Source organism: Coffea arabica, chromosome 10c (assembly GCF_036785885.1).
Source record: "Coffea arabica cultivar ET-39 chromosome 10c, Coffea Arabica ET-39 HiFi, whole genome shotgun sequence".
Taxonomy (NCBI): Eukaryota; Viridiplantae; Streptophyta; class Magnoliopsida; order Gentianales; family Rubiaceae; genus Coffea; species Coffea arabica.
In genome coordinates this window covers 13,614,001-13,632,088 of record NC_092329.1, presented here as the reverse complement: position 1 = coordinate 13,632,088, position 18,088 = coordinate 13,614,001, and the positions used below count along the sequence as shown (strand labels likewise).

The 18,088-nt window shown below is 35.2% G+C and overlaps 1 non-coding gene across 1 annotated transcript; it reads right to left on the bottom strand.

The window, feature by feature from the left end:
- Positions 1-17,103: 17,103 nt before the first annotated feature.
- LOC113715273 (small nucleolar RNA R71) lies at positions 17,104-17,210 on the bottom strand. The gene has a single exon (XR_003453909.1). It is a non-coding gene; the product is annotated as a small nucleolar RNA R71 (small nucleolar RNA).
- Positions 17,211-18,088: the final 878 nt, after the last annotated feature.

Sequence of the window (18,088 nt, the reverse complement as noted above, 5' to 3'; positions counted from 1 at the left end):
AACTTTAGTTGGTTAGTTGACTACCTTCCCAAAGGTATTTTTCCATGAAATTTGGTAGAGGGATACCCTTTATATAGGAGTGTTGTATTTCCAAAGTTTGTACCCATCCAAGTCCGTTTCGATACCTAACTAAAGTCCCAAAGTCGGAAACTCAAATCTGGAAATTTGTTCAACAGTTTCGAATTTTCCCCAACTTTGAGCTACCATATCTCGGTGCTCGAAACTCCGATTCTTGATCTGCTTATTCTGTTCTAAACCTTACTTGCAACTCTAATTGAGTTACAAATTTCAGAGGCTGGTTCGCAACGTGTGAATTTTTTCGAATTTCCAAAGTTAGCGAAAAACCAACCCCAACACAACCTTAAATACTCTGAGACAGTAAATTTGAGCCCATTTTTGACTATCTTCCATTTAGAATCATGGAAACGTGTCTTCTAAGAACTTTTAGTACTTTCAAGTAGGTTTCCAATGGTACCAATTTTTCCAATTTTTAACATGTAGAATGTGAGATACAATTTTTCAAAGTATCATATCAAACCTGAAAATTTTCCGAATTCCAAGGGAAGGGAGTTTTCAAGTACTCCTTATTCCTTCAATATTACTTGAACATTTTATACTTGATTTCTAAAATGAAAACTCGATTGCTCATGTACTTTAAGAAACTCCACTTGAACCTCGATTTACGAGTAATTGAGGTTCATTTTCATAAGATTTAGATTGCACTAGCGTACAATCTTCCTCGATAATTAGAGATTCGTAGTGATATTGAGTGGTACTTGATTATTGTTTGCTCAGGCACTCGAGGGAATCTCCAAGAGGAACTCGGAGCGGACGCCTAAACGCTTGTTGAGACCATTCGCTTATTTTGGATTAGGTGAGTGTTCCATATGGGAATACGTAATTGAATAAGTCTAGGACATGCTCATTTCATGATTATTAAGTGTTAAGTACTATGTGTTAAGTATTTACCATACTCATGCCTATATAAATAATGCATACTTGTATTGCATATCGACATGAATTGGTTAAATGATTAACCATATCAAAGGACCATATGAACTCGATACATGCTTAACTTGCTAGATTGCTTGCTTAGCCTACTTGGTTTTGAAAAATGGGGTCGAGTATGTACTTTATCGCACTCGTTCTCTTTTGAGATGAATAACTCATGCTTGGAAATGCTCGAATAACATGACTTGGTATGCTAAGGTTGCATACGTCGTTGGAGTGAATCTCCTTGACTCTCACATGGTAAAATTGGGATAACGGCCAATGATGGCCTATCAATATGGCAAATGCCTATCAAATAACCGTCACTACTCAACCGTTAACTTTTAACCGTGAACCGTTTACCAACCCACATGACTACCTGATTACTTGACTATTTGCTAACATGATTTCCAATCTACATGACTATTCGATATCCGTGAATTACATGCTCCCATGAAATTAACTTGTATTGCTTACGTGCTTACGTGCTAAGTATCCACTTGATTACTTGATTATCATGAATCACATGTTATATGAAGCTGTCTATCATTGTTAGGCGAGTGTGTACTTTACCTCACTCGACCTACTCAAATGATGAATTTTACCTCCTGTTGAATTACTTTGTTATCTGTGCATGTTGTAAGCTCTAAGCTGAATTTGGGCCCTGCCCTTAGTTACTGACCTACTCGAGCCAGGATTGGGATCGGTCGAGTAGGTTGGAACCCTGGTCCACCGTTTCGATATACTCGAGTATTATCACTGGAGGGATAAGGTGATAGCCAGTCAAATCGAGGGGATCCGGAAGTCATAAGATGCAGATGACCGACAGAGTTCCACTAGAACACCGTATCCTACAGTATATGTTTACCTTGTATCATGATAATTGTTTCATACTAAAATGCCAACATGAAATCTTGAGCCATGCCTGTGATATGCTACATACCTGTTACCTGTCCAATGTACTCATATCATGATACCTGTTTCATGTTAATGCTCCATACCTGTAACATGCATAATTACTCGCACATGTAATAAGCTCCAATCACTCATAAACTATACATGCCAATGTCTTGAACCATGATAACTGTCTCATGATGAATGTCTCAAATTAACCGTATAATGATTATCACCTCATGATAACATGCCATTGTGTAACCTTGAACCATGCATATGATATGCCCAACTTACTTGATTTATTTGAACTGTTAGAGTGTTTTGGAACATCACTGGGCTGTGTAGCTCATCCCACATTGTGATTTTCTTTTACAGGGTTCGAAACCAAGGGTGCTCGTGAGTAGTACTAAATTGTTTTTTTTTTGAAGATTTTAAGTTATATTATAACGAATGGCTATTGTACCCTTTTCCGTTGGGTTGTATTTAAGCTTGAAAGTTACATAATTGCAAGTGTGAGATATTTTGGAGTACTTTAGTTATGTATTGTAGTTATTTGAAGTATTCCTAGTCTTGAATTGTGGATTGTACCGAGTCCTGGCGAGAGTTGGGCCGGCGTCCCACGGATACCCTTTGGTTCGCCTTAAGGAGAAGTGGGGGCGTCACATTTTCTCATTCTGCGTGTGATCTTTTCTATTTCAGGGTCAAAAATCAATTCACCTGTACGAGAGAACCGAGACATAAATTAGAAAAATATCAGAAAATTAAAACAAAAATGAACTTAAAAAAAAAAGAAACAAATTAACTAACGCCAGTCCCTGGCAACGGTGCCAAAAAAAATTGACAGGTTATCGATGCCTGTACAATAATAAAAATGATAATCCTAGTTGCCAACAAAAGCAGTTTCAGGGCAATTCTAGTACTGGAACAGGGATTTTGGATGTGCAATTGGTTACTAGATTCACCCTGACTCCGAAAAATTTGTTAAATTCGATATACCAGAATTTACTCACGAGAACTTGTTAATTTGTATATAGGGCAAGTAGGATCGAATTCACAGGGATTGAGAGTAATTCATTTCTACTAAAATTCAAGTTATGGAGGATTTTTTTATAGCAATAGTATTAATTAAAATGTTCGAATAAAAATAAATAGCCAACAATAAATTAAATGACAAATTATTAAAATCAAATTAACAATAACTAAGCTCTAGTCAAGAAATAACTTCGACAATGGTTCACATAATTGATTCTCGATGCAAAAGGAATTCCAATTATGAACTAATAAATAGGAATTGTCAAACAAGCGATGACAGTCAACTCCTCCTTACTGTGTCGATGACTAAAGTACGCCCGTCAATCACTACTCTAATTGAGAAATAATTTCAGGTACGCTCGTAAAGGTTAATTCCCCAATTACCTTGCATATTAAATGAGCCCTATTCTAACCAAATAACACACTATCAGGGTTATTTTAGATTAACCTATGTATTCCCCTGACACAATCCCAAACATACCAGTTGTCATTATTTTAAAGCAATTAAACTATTACAGATTTAACACTCCAATTGACATTATGTTGCTAAATTAATTCAACGTCTGAGTCTAGGATATTTAATCAACGAAACAACCATAAACAGTATCAACAGAAAATATGCAAATACCAGTAAATAAGAGAAATAAATAAAATTAAATCGATCTCACAATTTTTAGATGAACCAAAACCTCCGTTGTTTCTTGACTAGAAAAAGAGATTTAGTTCATCTCTGTTGGAACAATCTCATGCGAATTCGTAAAAACAATTGCAGCGTACATTCCTCAATTGAAATGATTCAATTCGATGGAATAAGAATAATGCAAAACTACAAAGAATGACTAATTGTTCCTGCCAATTGTCTTTTCGCACAAAACAATAGAAAAAACATAAGACAGCCAAAGATGACCATGTCTAGTCTGCTAAAAATTGTCTCCTAATTGGGATTATACATTCCTCATACTATGGAAAGAAAAAAAGTTGGAATTAGCCGAGAACCGAAAAACTAGCTTTCTCCCTACATACAGAGGCAAAGAGAACAAATGCTTGTGTTCAAATTTTTGGCTAGGCTTAAGCTAGAATTTGATTGACGAATTTGAATCAATCAAATTTCAAATTTTAGCAGGTGAACAATTACCATCCTTTGAAAAGGCGTATGCTCGTGTCTTGCATTCTGCATCTAAGGATAATGCATAGGGTGATGCTCTAATTAATGACAAGTCTGCTGTAGTTGCTAACAACAATTGGATAGAGCAACGTAGTGCTAGAGTATTGGACGTAGCTCTCATGAAGAAAGAAGTAGAGTAGGTCGTGGGGGTTGTGGAGGTCGAGACATCCGTGAGTGAACTCATTGCGGTTTGAAAAATTACACTCGTGATATTTGTTGGGATTTAATTGGAAAACCTCTTTGGTTTGCTAATGCGGTTACCACTGATCAAGCTGGATCAGATTCTTCAGCACAAGGGTCTTAGAAGATTTTTATCATATCCGAGGAAGATTATGTTAAATTCCTACAGTACCAAACTGCAAATCACGCATCTCCTCCCTCTGCTTCTTTAGCACAAAAAGGTAATGCTATGACTTGTCTCTCCACATCTTCTAATTTTGATTCATGAGTTATTGATTCTGGGGCTACTGATCATATGTCAGGTGCCTCAAGAAATTTTTCTAATATTCAAGAGTCTTCATTTTCTCATGTTATTTTAGCTGATGGATCTACAACTAAAGTTAAAGGACTAAGCACTGTAAAAATTAACCCATCTCTTTCGCTGTCTTCTGTTCTTTATGTACCCAATTTGCCTTTTAATCTAATATCTGTTAGTAAACTTACTAAATTTCTATAGTATTCAGTGTCTTTTTCTTCTGATTTTATTGTCATTCAGGATTTGAAGACAATGAGGATGATTGGTGGAGGGCATGAGCATAATGGTCTTTATTTTCTTAACTCCAATGGTCCAATTGCATGTCCTGTTATTATTTCTCCTCTTGAAATTCAATGTCGTTTGGGTGATCCGTCTCTACAAAATTTGAAGGAGTTGATTCCTACTTTGAATCAGTTGTCTTCATTAAAATGTAAGTCTTGTCAGTTCGAAAAGTATCATCGTGTTTTTTTTTGCCCTTAGAATCAATAAACGAGTTTCTGAACCCTTTTTGTTAGTTCATTATGATGTTTGGAGTTCTAATAGCATCACTTCAAAATTAGGTTTTAAATATTTTATAATCTTTATTAATGACTTTTCCAGAGTTAGATGGCTTTATTTAAGAAAGATAGTTTAGAGCTATATCCCATTTTTTGTGCATTTGTTGCAGAAATAAAGAATAAATTTGGTGTACCTATACGTATACTTCGCAGTGATAATGCGAAAAAATATTTTTTCACTCCTTTTGATACTTTTATGACTAAGTTCGGTATTATTCATTAGTTTTCTTGTCCCTACACTTCACAACAGAATGGAGTTGCTAAAAAAAATTGGACATTTAGTCGAAACTGCTCGAACACTTTTGTTGCACATAAATGTGCCTAAACAATTTTGGAGTGATGCAGTTTTAATTGCATATTATTTAATTAATTGCATGCCATCTAATAGTTTTGGAGGCCAATTGCCTCACTCTATTCTTTTTCCTCGGGAACTTGTGTTTAAATTAACTCGTATTTTTGGATGTGTGTTTTGTTCATCAGCTTACTCTCGGGGTGAATAAATTATATCATCGCATTATTAAGTGTATTTTCTTAGGATACACACAAGTGTGAAAAAGGTATAGATGTTACAGTCAAGTTTTAAATCGATTTTTTTACTTGTCTTGAAGTTACTTTTTTTGAATCCACTCCTTATTTTATGAAACAAGGTATGCTTAGTGAGTTAGAACAGTGTTCTTTTTTTATTTCTCCTATTTTACCAGTCCCTTCATCTTTATCCTGAGTTATATAATTCATCAGATTCCACAACTCGGTTATCTTGTTGTTCCATAGTTGAGAAAGCTCCCGATACACCACGCACTTCACCAATTAACTCTCAATTTTCAAATCTAGGTATGATGCCCTCCTGTGAGTTAGATCTTCCTATTGTTTCATGCAAAGGTAAGAGACACTGTACTTCTCATTCTATTTCTAATTTTTTTTCTTATTTTCGTATCTCTCCGTCATATTCTTTTTTTTGTTGCTTCACATGATTCTGTATCCATTCCTAAATCTATTACCCATACTCTCAATCATTCTGGTTGGAGATTAGCTATATAAGAAGAGATGTCTGCTTTGGAGCAAAATGGTACTTGAAATCTTATCTCTCTTTCTTCTGGGATCTTGTATACTATAAAAATGCAGCCTAATATTTCTATTGATAGATTGAAGCCTCGTCTGGTAGCTAAAGGATTTATTCAGGTGTATGGAATAGACTATTTAGAGACATTTTCTCCTGTTGCAAAGATTACCTCTGTTCGTCTTCTTATCTCTTTGGCAACAACTTATAATTGGTCATTGCATCAGTTGGGTGTAAAAAATGCGTTTTTACGTGGAGATTTGAAAGAAAAGATATATATATATATATATAGAATAATATCCTGGATTTGTTGTTTAGGGGAAGAATTTGCGGTTGGTTTGTCGTCTGAAAAAATCCTTATATGGATTAAAACAGTTTCCTAGGGTTTGGTTTGGCCGGTTTAGTAGTGTTGTCATGGGAGTTCGGTCTGACAAGATGTGGAGTAGATCACTCTGTGTTTTATCGGCATTCTAATGTTGGTAAGATTTTATTAGTTGTTTAATTGGATAATATTATGATTACAGGTGATGATGCTGTGGGGATCAAAAAATTAAGTCCAATTTCTTTCCTTTGCCTCATATATCAAATTCTTGAGATTGTTTTTGTAGGTTTATGTGAAATTATCAATTTGGGTCCATCAGAGTGGTATCAGAGCTACGGTAGATTGAAATATGACAAACCCTAACCCCAATATTGTTTGTTCTGTCCAAAAACTCAAAACAAAGGTGGAGTTCAATTTTTGGCAAAAATAGATGATAACTCATGTCAAGGCATGCAAATTACATCTATATATTGAGTCTGCACTTGTTTAGGATGCTAGTGAGGATGATAAGGCAAAAGATAGTTTGGCTTTGTCACAAATTCATGGGGCAATTGACATGTCAATTTTTGAAAAAATTGTTACTGTTGATATGGCAAAGGAGACTTGAGATATATGGAGAAAACATACAAAGGAATTGACAGAGTACAACAAAATAATTTGATGATGTTGAAGAGAAATTTGAACTTATGACGATGGAGAAGTTAAAATCTATGGAGTCATATTTTTCTCATTTGTCAGATATTAAAATCGAGATGAAACTCAATTAGTAAAACCTTCCTGACAAAACATTTTTTGAGAAAATTCTTAATACCCTACCCATGAAATTTGATCATGTGGTAGTTGTAATCCAGGAAACGAAAGATTTGGAGGATTTGAGTATTGAAAATTTGTATGGATTATTAATTCTGCATAAACAAAGAATTAATGGGAAGTTGCAGGATACCCCGGAGAAGGATACAGTAGAGAAGGCACTGTAGACGCAGTTGAATTTGAGAGGCAATGATGATATCAGGGAGCAATGTGAATCCAATCAAAAGAGTAGAGGTGATTACAATAACAGAAGTAGTCGTGACAACAATAATAGAGGTAGAGGAGGTACATTAAATCTTGGATGCAATAGAGATAATGATTTTAATTTTAGAGGTGGTCCTGACAGAGGCAGAGGTGGTAATTTTGGCAGAAAAAATAATTTTAATCAGAATAATTTTGACCAGAGAGTTCAATGTATAATTGTGAAAAATTGGACCATAGACAATTTGAATGTAGATTTGGAGAAAATGTTGACAAAAATTTTTAGGTTAATGTTGTTGACAATCATGTGCAAGATAATAATAAAAATTTGAAGCTTTATTATTAGCCTATAATGTTGTTGATGTGGTTGATAAAAATAAATGGTACTTGGATACATGTTGTAGTAACCATATGTCTGGCATGAATCTATCCGTGGTGAAGTTGAATTTGGGAATAACACTGTTTTACTATTGATTGGCAAGGAAAAAATTCTTATTAGCCTGAAAAATGGATCTACTGATTTTATTTCTGATGTTTTCTATGTTCCTGGGTTGTATCAAAATTTGTTGAGTATGGGCCAGTTGTCTGAGAAAAATATGATATTCGTATCAGGAATGGTACCTATACTATTTTTGATAAAAATATTGGAATGATTGCCAGTGTACCAATGACTTCAAATCGCTTATTCCACTGAATTTGAGTAGTGCTAATTTTTTCTGTTTGAGTACAATAATAGATGACAATAATTGATTGTGGCATATGCGATTTGGTTATTTAAATTTTGATAGTTTAAATTTTTGGCCAGTAGAAAAATGGTTAGTGGATTGCCTAGTATTAGAAATTCTGGTAGAGTTTGTGATATGTGCGTTTTGGAAAAGCAACATAGGGATGCTGATACGAACATGATTTCACACACTCTGTCATGTGTATCCACCCATGCTCGTGTATCCCACTCAACTCTCTAATAGTCTCACACAATAATTCTCAAGGCACTTGATAGCTTGTCTTGAAGAAATTAGAACTTTCTTCAAGTGAACAATCAATTTACCTATTTGAACCACTTGAATGTGACAATTAGAAAGACAACTTGGAAACAAAATTTGACTCTAAGACAACGAACTGAAACTAGGAAATTGACTTAGGAAACAAACTGTAAATTAGCTAAATAAACCGACACTTATGAAGACTAATGAAGAATAACTGAAACAAGGAAAATAATGAAGAATAACTAGCACAACTCCAACCCCCACTTCATGTTGGCCAACTCAACCAAGGAAGGAGGCGAAGGGGTCGAGTGCACTTTCTAAAAGCCCATCCAAGACCAATGGCAGGGGGTTTGACACCATCCAAAGAGGACCCAAAACAACATAACCGTAACATTAAATGTTTTAAATATCAAGGAGTTGGTCACATTTCTTCTCAATGTCCTAACCGACATACTATGATCCTCCTTGATAACGGTGAAATTGTGACGGATGATGAAAGTGATTATGTCGATATGCCACCATTAATTGAAGAAAATGAAGATGAAGTGGAAGAGATGGCAACTGATGATCAAATTGGCTTTTCTTTAGTGGCAAGGCGAGTTCTTACTACTCAAGCTGAAGTTGATGAAGTACAACAGGAAAATATATTTTATACCTGCTGCCATGTGAAGGATAAGGCATCTCATCTTATCATTGATGTGGTAGTTGTACAAATGTTGCCAATGCATTGATGGTAGAAAAGTTGACTCTTCCAACTTTGCGACGTCCTCAGCCATATAAGCTACAATGGTTGAACGAGAGTGGTGAAATACAAGTAACCAAGCAAGTGGTCGTTCCTTTTCGCATTAGAAGGTACGAAAATGAAATGCTATGTGATGTGGTTCCAATGTATGCTTCACACATCTTGTTGGGTAGGTCATAGCAATATGATAAAAAAATGAATTCTTTGGATTTGAAGGGGATCCGGATCTTCATGTTCTCATTGTTCCCCTCCTCTTGAAAGACAATTTATCCTCAAATCGTGTGCTTGCTTACAAAAGCGTAACTCGGAGAATGTCTTGATAAATACAATCCAAGAATCATGTTGCCAACTCAATTTGATCATGAACATGAACCATTGCATATGCTCCATTCGCCAAAGATCAGCTTGAATATCGCAATCACTATTATACTCTTCATCTCAAGAAAACTCTCACTCATTTTCTCATTCAAGCACAATTCACTCTCTTTTTCATTATCACTCCCCTCGATTATTTTTTATGTACATTAGCACTCTGTACATTTTTAACCTCATTCTCATTCTGCAGCTTCAATAATGATTTCTTCAAATTCAATTTCATTTCAATAGGCTTAGGTAGATTTTCATCAGCAATGGCGTCCACAAAAGTCCATATTAGCATGATTGATTATTGCATTCAGCTTTCTCCCTTGCTTGCTTCTCATGTAGTACGCATTGACAGATGTCCCACCATGACTCCTCATGTGACCCATTCTTAGACTCAGGTATAGAAGTTGTTAGAGAAACCTCTTCTTTCTTTTTTTGAAGTCACCTTTTAATTTTAATCGCAATACTTACCACATCCCTCAACTTCATATGAGGTAGTACTTAAATGTGATCAACAATCTTCCTATTCAAACCATTCAAAAATTAGTCAATAGTAGTGTCTAGATCTTCCACGATCCCAACTTGCTTTATTATTGACTCCATCTCTTCAAAATACTCAACCACAGTCTTAGATTCTTGATTAAGTAAGTGAAATTTTTGCAACTTTCTGAAGTAAGCAGGAGCATATATCTTAAGCATTATCCTCTTCAATGCACCTCAAGTGGCAATTGAAGATAGTCCACATAATTGACGTCGCTTCACAAATTGATTCTACCATGTTAAAGCATAATGATTAAAAGCATGAGTAGCCAATTTTACCTTCTCCTTCTTTGTATAAGATTGACGTCCAAAGAGGCATTCCATTTTCTTCACCCATATTAAGCATGCATCGAGATCTTTAAAACCGCTGAAAGATGGTATAGATATTTTAGAGTTAGAAGAACCAACTCCTTGATATCCTCTTAATTCCTCCTCATGATGTCACCAATCATGAATGTAATAAGGTCCTCCACGTGAATATCTAGAGGTGGATCTCTCCATTTGACCAAAAGTATGTATGTGAATCTGCAAGAATGGTTAGTGACAAGAAAGAAATTTCCTCACCATACTCTAAGAGCATGGCATCAGAGCTAGTTTGACACGGACTCGCCTCAGTAAGAACCTGTCTTGAAGAATCGAATTGCACAGGCAGCAGAAGGATCTATCTTGACCAGATTATGGAACAATAACTACCTTACTAGATTTAAAGAGAATTCGTCTGTAGAAACCTAGTGAATTGGTTATTAGTTTGAAAGAACAAGATGATATGATCATCTTGTCTTGAACGCCATAAGTATCCAAGTTAAACACTTGATACAGTTCAAGAAGGACCTCACGTTCCATCAAGGGACTCCATAAAAGGAGAATTACTCACTAGAAATTTTTTATTACTTGACTGTAAAAAACGTTGCAAGGGGCTATATTTATAATCTTACAAGACATAAAACCTAAACCAACTAACTCATGGCCCAATTAAGAAGTTTATTGTTGGCCAATTATTACACAAGAAAATAACTAACAAAAATAACCCAATTAACCTTCAAATTAATAGGTTAAGAACTAAATCCTTAACCTAACTCTAAACACCTCAATTAACGGTGCATTTTGTTAAATTAGAATGGAACAAAAATGCAGCCACAATTCAACCTTGGATTTAGTAGTGTTGGAAATTACATGGTTATTGTTCTATCATTTGGTACTTTGTTTATCGTCAATAAAATTTGAGAGCATTATTTTGGTTTCATTGAGGCTATCTTGAATATCTTAGAGTGTAGATCTAAGAGTTCAATCCGACTTATCAATCAAGGACCACGTTTTATCGTGGTGTCTACTACCTATACCAAGATTCGTTGACCGTGTGATCAACGGGTTGAGGTCTTTCACTATGTTTTCAGTTGTCCATGTCAAACTTTTTATATCGAATCTTGATCCTTGGGTCTTGATTTGTTATGGGAGCCATCACAAGATTGGCAGGGTTCGTATCAGTTGGTATCAGAACATGTCGAATCGGGTTCGAATAAATTTTTTTTTTCCAGATTATAATTTTCTTCAAGTTTGTTTGTCCTTTCGTTTGAAGTTAATCCATGGTTAAATTTAGTGAGTCACTAGGGATTTTGTCTTATCGCACCTTAGGTTTTTGCTGTTCATAGGTTGTTTCCTGTTGAATCTGTTCGTACCTTTAAGGCCATTGTTACTTCATGTTTTGGTCTAGAATTTCTTGTTTATTTGTGTGGCTTTTTAGTGATTTTGTTCCAGAAAATTCCAAAAAAAGGGGGGGGGGGAAGAAAACAACTCCAGTAGCTTGGGTTTTCCACAGTCGCGACACACCTTAGGATTTTTGTTTCTCGTTTCTGCCAGCACTTGTTCTTGCTGTTTTCATTCGATTTTAGTCCTAGAAATTTGTGTTATCATTGATTCTTGTTGGTTGTTAGAGTTTTGGGTTGTTAAAGAGGAAATCAGTCGTTATTCTTGAAAAAGAAACTTGCTGGTCTAACCTTCTTGAAGGAAACTGAAACTGGTTGTTGGAATTCTTGGTTCTTACGTGTTGAATTGGAACACTTGGATTGATTGTGTATAAATTTCTTGGAACTTGAATCCAAACAACAGATTTCTGGAATTTCTTGATTGTTCAAGTGACAACTTGGAAATTCTTGGAACTCCAGTCTCGTATCTTGATAATTGATCCACCCTTCAGCACTCTTATTGCAAAACCGAAACCTATCTTGTGAAAACCTGAGAAGCCGTGAACTGTTTGGGGGGGAGGGAATTCACCTTCAACCTCACTTTGTTTTGGGTTCTAGAATATCTTCATACATTCTTGTGTGAAATTTCAGAAATTTTTTTGGGGGGCTAAAACCTGTTCAAATCAAACCTGCAAAATTTTCCAGCCGCTAAGCCTTGCTTCAACAGGTTCATCCTTGGCTGAAATTTTGACCAGAATTTTGGCCAATAAATCTGTTGTTACAGCCACGTTATTTGATCCACTAAAACATCAGAATCACCCCAAATTGGTGTTTTGAAAGCTCACAAGTTGGCTGAACAGATAACAACCAAAACAATAGCAACTACAAATCCAAATCCAATTTGGATTACAAGCTATCTTGAATCCGAAATCTGTTTTGAACCAAACCTTGTTATATCAACCATGAAACCAGCTTCAGCAAGCCTTATACCAGTGGGAAACAGGGTTCATTCCAGATTTGCTTCAAGAAAACTGTCCAATCAATTCCAGATTTGCACCAGTTCTTGAACTAGTGTCCCATGGCTGATCATGAGTATTTCATGCTGTCCAAGAACCATATGCTCCAGATTGTGTTCTTCATGATGTGTGCAAGTCTTCTGCAATCCAAGAGGGCCATTATGAGACGAATTGGATTTCAAAACCGCCATTACTTGCTAGTCTCATTCCTTGCATCCAAGATTTAAGGACAAATCTTTTTTTTTTCCAAGAGGAGGGGAATGATGCGAAATATGGGCTGCTTATGGGTCATGTTTCAAGTTTCAAGTAGTTTGAGTTTTTATTAGTAGCTTAATAGTTTATTTTTTCAGATTTTTAATTAATTTGGTAGGAATAAACTCGGTCCAAAATCTCATGTTGACTTGGATCCGAATTAGTTGTTAAGTCCATTGGGTAATTGAGTCGTTTTATTAGTTATTCCCTTGTGTAATAATCGGCCAGCAATAAGCTCCTTAATTGGGCCGTGAGTTAGTTGATTTAGCTAAGTTAAGTGAGTCCATTAGTTTAGGGATAGTAGGGCTATAAATATTTATATACTTCAATTAAAAAAAAATGTGAATAAACATTTTCAGAGAATTTTCTCTTGACTAGTTGCCAACCCCCTTTTAATACTTTAGATGGGTTCTTGAGTGTTCATCTATGGCTTATCAATCAAAGAACACGTTTGATTATGATGCCTTTCTACCAACCTTAATTCATCTTGAGTAGTCACTGATCGAATTAGGTTCCATTCGTTATACCAAGGTTCGTTAGCCACGTGATTAATGGGTTGAGGTTCTTTTGTATTCATAACCTGGTCAAGATAGATCCTTCTGCTGCCTGTGCAATTCGTCTCTTCAAGGGTGGGAGTTTGAGGAATTCGGTTTGCATCAGTTGTTATTTTGGCCAACCTAATGACCAAAATACGTCGCCACCCATAACAAATTAATTAGAATGTTGTGACCTTTGTTTTTTGCTAAGGCTGTAAAAGGCTTGTTGGGTGTCCAAGACATTCAACGTTATCAGGCAATTAGAGAATCCCAAGCTTCATTGCATGTTACCACTCATATAGATACGCTGCTCTAATACCAGCAGATACGAACCCGCCAACCTTGTTATGACACCCGTAACATATCAAACCCTAAGGATTTAGTTTCAATATCAAAAGTTTGACATGGACAATTGAAAACACAGCAGAAGACCTCAACCCGTTGATCATGCGGTCAACGAATCCTGGTATAGGTAGTAGACGCCACAATCAAATGCGGTCCTTGATTCATAAGTCGGATTGAACTCTTAGATCTACACTCTAAGATATTCAAGATAGCCTCAATGAAGCCAAGAGAATGCTCTCAAATTTTATTGATGATAACTTGTGTCTTGAAAAGAAACGCCTAGGCCTTTTTATAGACAACTACTAACGAGGAAGCCTAATCTATCTTGGAAACTAAAAGACAACCGAAATTTGGAAACTTAAGAGACATAAATCTCAGCCGAACTAATATGACAAATCTGACCGTGATTTTAATCAAACTAGAAACAAAGGGATTAATTCATTCAATCCATTCCAAACTCACTTTTATTAATTCATCTCTCAAAAGTTTATTATTGAATGGTAAAAAATGTCTTAAATGCTGTTTTTATAGCCTTACAACTGAAACCCTAATGCAACTTGGAAAGACTAAACATGACTTAGTTTCCTAAATAAACATGATACTTGAATTCGGCTCTCTTGCACTTGACTGGCCGAATATTCTACTCAATAAAATGACTAAATTACTACTAAAACACTCTATAAAACTCAACCAATCAAATTAAAGCATCAGGAAAGAACCGGACCAAGCTTGAAGCCAAATCAGCCCTCACTTTGAACATCAACCTCTTTCTTCACTTGAATAAGGTGAACAAGCTTCCAATATTCTCAAGCTCCTTAATATGTTTTGGGACAATTTCTTGACTTCAAACTGATAAGTGTTTATTATGAGTATTTTTAAGTAGTATTTTGTGCTTATTTTTGGTACAAATTAGGATGATTTACGATGTAACTTGCTCCCTAAATTTCTAAATTTTGTAAATTTCATTTGAGCAAGATAAAGTGCAAAATGTTGGTTCTATTTGCAAGAATTGAGAAGGCACAAAATGTCGGATCAAGTCGGATACACTTCAACTTCATTAAAGCTTGATTCAACGATACTTTGAAAAGGAAATTGGTTATTCAAGGCAATTATTCTTGGAGCAATGCATGAATTCAGCTGAGGACATCTTGTTTTAAATCTTAGAATCGAATTGGAGCAGAGAAGAAGCAAGAAAATGTAGTAAAGGAGAAAATGCGACCTCGAATATGCGAGCTGAGGTTGCGTATTCCAAGGTCACGTATTGAGTCCTATTTTTCTGCAACTTGTTCTATAACTTGCTCTGTTTTCACATTACTTTTCAGCTCAATTTCAACACAGAATTTCTGCTGGACATGCTCAAGAAACCCTAGAGAAGTGGAATGGAAGCTTTATGTCATGTCATTAATCACTTTTGACTCTCTTAACATTATATATATATATATATGTAAGAATCATCAGACAAGAAGGAGTTAGTCATTAGGGAGAGTTTTTATCAGATTTAGCAAAAGAACTTAGTGTTAGTCTTTTCTTGTTCTTTCTAGCAAGAAACTTGTAAGAACAATTGGAGACTTCATTGTATCACTCATGTTGTTGAAGTAATAGAAGATTTGGGAGCTTGTTCATCACCTTGACTAAGTTTTCTCTATCTTTCTCTTTATTTGTGATTGATTATGTTTGCATGCAATGAAGTTATGCTCTTTATTATCTTTTATTACATGAGTAGCTAAATTTTTAAATCTAGGGAGTAGATGAAACTTATGGTCATTTAATATGAGTTGAATATGATTTACACTTCTTATATCTTGTATTAACTTGTCCATTTATACATGCTTATCACTTGTTGTTGTTTGATCAACAATAGCAAGCTATTAGTTGTTATTACTAAATGAAACTTGGTAATAATGATGGAACAATATAAATGGAACTTAAGGAGTAAACTCATGAGAATAGAGATACACTTAAATGGATTAACTTTGCATATCATGAAGAAATAAGAGTAAATCTAGTTATTCACCTTGAGAATATGGAAAAACTAATCTAATCTAAGTCGTTTCATCATAAGAGTGAGTTTTGGTAATATTGAAAATAAATATCTAGTTAAACTAGAGTAGTAACAAGAGGTAAATCCATTTACTTGTACCTTTTGTGCCATCAGTAGACTCTACATCCCTAAACTCAAATATTTAGTAACATTTCTCCATTGTTATCTTGTAAGCTAATTAGTTAGGTAACTTAAGTAATAAGTAATTGCAATTTCTCTTGCTTTTATTGCTAGTTGGTTTAAATAATAGAGTAAGTAAAGGACCTAGAACTTGGAATAGTTGTTTCTCATGGGATCGACTCGATATATACCCTAACTACTATTTAACCTGTATACTTGCAATCAAACGGGTATATTTTGGATTAAACTTGCGTTTATATTGAGAACTTGTCAAGTTTTTGGCGCCGTTGCCGGGGAGCAGCAGTATTAGTGTTTAACAAACTTTATTAATTTAGACATTTTCTTTATTAGTTAGTTGAACTTTGTCAATAGATAAGTTAGAATTTTTATTTATTTTTGTGATATAATTACTACATTATCTCTTTTCTTCTTACTTGTAGTGTATGCACCGGACGTTACATGTGATCGCACCTTTTGATTCGAAAATTAAAAGGACACTACGTAGACAAAAAAGGCGTACACCATAACAAGAGGAAGAAGAAGTTCAAAATATAGAGGGAATCGCTATTGAGTTGCCTTTTGAAGATGAAATGGCAAAAAACGAAACAAATATAGGCGAGTTCTTAGAGATTTTGCTCTACTGGAGACATAAGAATCACAAACAAGTACAGCACGGCCAACGGTAAACGCTAACAATTTTGAAATTAAACCATTACTCATTCAAATGGTTCAACAATTTCAATTTGGAGGTAATTCCGTAGAGGATCTAAACGCACACTTAACCACATTTTTGGAGATATGTGATACAAATAAAATAAATGGAATTAGAGATGATGTTATAAGGTTAAGATTGTTCCCACTTTCTTTGAGATAAAGTTAAAATTTGACTATATTCTCATGCTCCTAATACTTTTACTATTTGGGATGATTTATCTAGAGTATTTTTTAATAAATACTTTTCATCGGATAAAACGGCTAAATTTATAATGGACATTACTAGTTTTATTCAATAAGATGATGAATCATTATATGAAGCGTGGGAAAGATTTAAAAATTTGTTACGAAATGCCCACACCATGGACTTCTCAATTGGATCATCGTACAAATTTTCTATAATGGTTTATCTTTCTTTACTAAAACTACTATTGATGTAGCCACAGGTGGTGATTTAATGGATAAATCACCCTAAGAAATTCAAAATTTGATAAAAGATGGTGGCAAACAACTACCAATAAGCAAATGAACGAGGTAATTCTTGGCGCCAAACATGTATGATAGAAATGGATACTCTAAATATGTTGAGTGCCTAAATGAATAATGTAGAAAATTGCTAAGTAGACAAGTCAGAGTTGGTCCGAGTTCTTCATGTAGTGTACATGTTGCATGTTACTTTACATGTGGGAGTGGCTATGATACTAATGAGTGTGTTGATTTTGAAAAGGCTCCATTTGTCAATAATTACAATCGAAATGCTCAAAATAAGCCCTACTCAAACACATACAATTCAGGATGAAGGAATCATCCAAATTTTGGATGGAAGGATCAAAGCAATCCTCAAAGACCGACTAATCTGCCGAGATTCCAACCAAGGCAACCACAATTGGACACCAAACCAGGTTGGGGGATTGCAGTGGAAAAATTAGCCAAGAGCATCACGGAGAGATTTGAGCGAATAGAGGGGAGATGGGACCAATTAATTGGGATGTATAGAAATGTAGAGGTCCAAATAGGTCAAATTGATAATTCGACCAACAATAGAAATCAAGGAGAATTACCAAGTAAAACGAAGGTGAATCCAAGGGAGCATGTTAAAGCCATTACTCTTTGTAGTGCGGTAAACAATTAGAAGATCCTCCAACGATTGAAAATAAGAGAAACAATGAGAATGAGGAAAAGGAAAATGAGAGAGAGAACCAAGGGCTAAGTGTGGGGGAGGATAGTATGAAAAAGGAAAGTGAAGAC